Source organism: Tachyglossus aculeatus, chromosome 1 (genome assembly GCF_015852505.1).
Source record: "Tachyglossus aculeatus isolate mTacAcu1 chromosome 1, mTacAcu1.pri, whole genome shotgun sequence".
Taxonomy (NCBI): domain Eukaryota; kingdom Metazoa; phylum Chordata; class Mammalia; order Monotremata; family Tachyglossidae; genus Tachyglossus; species Tachyglossus aculeatus.
Genome location: NC_052066.1, coordinates 8,973,066 through 8,976,437, shown reverse-complemented (window position 1 = coordinate 8,976,437; position 3,372 = coordinate 8,973,066).

The following is a 3,372-nucleotide window of genomic DNA, read 5'->3' as shown; positions in this document are numbered from 1 at the left end:
CTTACAATCAGCAGTAATAATAATAATGGCATTTGTTGAGTGCTTACTATGTGCAAAACACTGTTCTAAGCGCTGGGGGGGATACAAGGTGATCAGGTTGTCCCGCGCGGGGCTCGCAGTCATCATCCCCATTTTACAGATGAGGGAACTGAGGCTCCGAGAAGTTGTGACTTGCCCAAGGTCACACAGCAGACACGTGGTGGAGCTGGGATTCGAACCCACGACCTCTGACTCCGAAGCCCGGGCTCTTTCCACTGAGCCACGCTGCTTCTCTAATAATAATAATAGTGATATGTGTTAAGCATTTAATATGTGTTAAGCACTTATTATGTGCCAAGCACTGCAGCAGGTATTAGTTAATCCGCGGGTATTAGTTAATCAGGTCTCACATGGTCTCACATGATGATGATGATGGCATTTACTCATTCATTCATTCATTCAATCGTATTTATTGAGCACTTACTGTGTGCAGAGCACTGTACTAAGCGCTTGGGAAGTCCAAGTTGGCAACCTATAGAGACGGTCCCTACCCAACAGCGGGCTCACAGCTTAGAAAAGGGAGACAGACAACAAAACAAAACATGTGGACAGGTGCGTAATCGTCAGAACAAATAGAATTATAGCTAGATGCACATCATTAACAAAAGAAATAGAATAGTAAATCTGTACAAGTAAAATAAATAGAGTAATAAATCTGTACAAATCTCCATTATTAGTTGGGCAGATTCATTCATTCATTCAATTCATTCAATCGTATTTATTGAGCGCTTACTGCGTGCAGAGCACTGCACCAAGTGCTTGGGAAGTACAAGTTTATTTATTAAGCGCTTACTATGTGCAAAGTGCTGTTCTAAGCACTGGGGAGATTACAAGGGAATCAGGTTGTCCCACGGGGGGCTCAAAGTCTTCATCCCCATTTTACAGAGGAGGGAACTGAGGCTCAGAGACGTTAAGTGACCTGTCCAAAGTCACCCAGCTGACAGTTGGCGGAGCCGGGACTTGAACCCATGACCTCTGACTCCAAAGCCCGGGCTCTTTCCACTGAGCCACGCTGCTTCTCATCGAATCCCCCTTTTGCAGGGGCATTGAATTGAAAAGCGGGGTGTTGAATCCCCCATTTTGCAGATGAGGCCCAGAGAAGTTAAGTGACTTGCCTAAGATCACACAGCAGATAAGTGGCAGAGTCAGGAAACCGGGGGGAAGACATTAATCGGAGAGTTGGTGTTCCCTAGTGGAAAGAGCACAGGCCCGGGAGTCTGAGGACCTGGATTCTAATCCTGCTTCTGCCGATTGCTTGCAACTTGTACTTCCCAAGCGCTTAGTACAGTGCTCTGCACACAGTAAGCGCTCAATAAATACGATTGATTGATTGACTGATTGATTGTGCGACCTCAGGCGAGTCACTTAACTTCTCTGTGCCTCAGTTTCCTCAGCTGTAAAATGGGGATTCAGTACCTGTTGGCCTGTCTACTTAGACTGAATCGCATGTGGGGCAGAGACTGTGTTCAACCTGATTAGTCTTCCATTCATTCATTCATTCATTCATTCATATTTATTGAGCGCCTACTGTGTGCAGAGCATCATTCATTCATTCATTCAATCATATTTATTGAGCGCCTACTGTGTGCAGAGCACTGGACTAAGCGCTTGGGAAGTACAAGTTGGCAGTCCAGACGGTGAGCCCTATACGTTACCGACTTGTACTTCCCAAACGCTTAGTACAGTGCTCTGCTCACAGTAAGTGCTCAATAAATACGACTGAATGAATGAATGAATGAATGAATGATTAACTCGAGCACTTAGACCAGCGCTTGATACAAAGTAAGCACTTAACAAATATTCAGGCATATTTATTGAGCGCTTACTGTATGCCGGGCACTGTACTAAGTGCTTGGGAGAGTACAACACCTTAGTGGCAAGAGCCCAGGCTTGGGAATCAGAGGTCATGGGTTCTAATCCTGGCTCTGCCACCTGTCAGCTGTGTGACTTTGGGCAAGTCACTTCACTTCTCTGGGCCTCAGTTCCCTCATCTGTAAAATGGGGATTAATAATAATAATAATGGCATTTATTAAGCACTTACTATGTGCAAAGCACTGTTCTAAGCACTGGGGAGGTTACAAGGTGATCAGGTTGTCCCACGGGGGACTCACAGTCTTCATCCCCATTTTACAGATGAGGTAACTGAGGCTCAGAGAAGTTAAGTGGCTTGCCCAAAGTCACACAGCTGACAAGTGGCACAGCTGAGATTTGAACCCATAACCTCTGACTCCAAAGCCCGGGCTCTTTCCACTGAGCCACACTGCTTCTCTGCTTAAGACTGTGAGCCCCACAAGGGACAACCTGATGACCTTTTATCTACCTTAGTGCTCAGAACCTGTATATATGTATATATGTTTGTACGTATTTATTAATCAATCAATCAATCAATCAATCAATCATATTTATTGAGTGCTTACTGTGTGCAGAGCACTGTACTAAGCGCTTGGGAAGTACAAGTTGGCAACATATAGAGACGGTCCCCACCAAACAGTGGGCTTATTACTCTATTTATTTTATTTGTACATATTTATTCTATTTATTTTATTTTGTTAATATGTTTTGTTTTCTGTCTCCCCTTTCTAGACTGTAAGCCCACTGTTGGGTAGGGACCATCTCTAGATGTTGCCAACTTGTACTTCCCAAGCGCTTAGTCCAGTGCTCTGCACACAGTAAGCGCTCAATAAATACGATTGAATGAATGAATGAATGAACAGTGCTTGGCACATAGTGAGGGCTTAACAAATGCCATTATTATTATTATTAATAACAATAAACAGACACATTCCCTGCCCACAACGAGCTTACAGTCTAGATTAGAGATAAGGGAAATGGAGCGTAAGAATATTCCCGTAAGTGTCATGGGGCTTTTACTTGTACATATCTATTCTATTTATTTTATTCTGTTAATATGTTTTGTTTTGTTGTCTGTCTCCCCCTTCTAGACTGTGAGCCCACTGTTGGGCAGGGACCGTCTCTATATGTTGCCAACTTGGACTTCCCAAGCGCTTAGTACAGTGCTCTGTGCACAGTAAGTGCTCAATAAATACGATTGATTGATTGATTGATTATCGGGGTTTAGAGCACCTGGGTTCCTCGCCTGGTGTTGTGGGGGAGACGGAGGTCAGTTGTCAGCTGTGTGACCTTGGGCAAGTCACTTAACTTCTCTGGGCCTCAGTTACCTCATCTGTAAAATGGGGGTTGACTGTGAGCCCTCTGTGGGACAACCTGATCACTTTGTATCCTCCCAGTGCTTAGAACAGTGCTTTGCACATAATAAGCGCATAATAAATGCCATCGTCATCATCACCACCGCCCCGTCTCTTTGGCAGGTG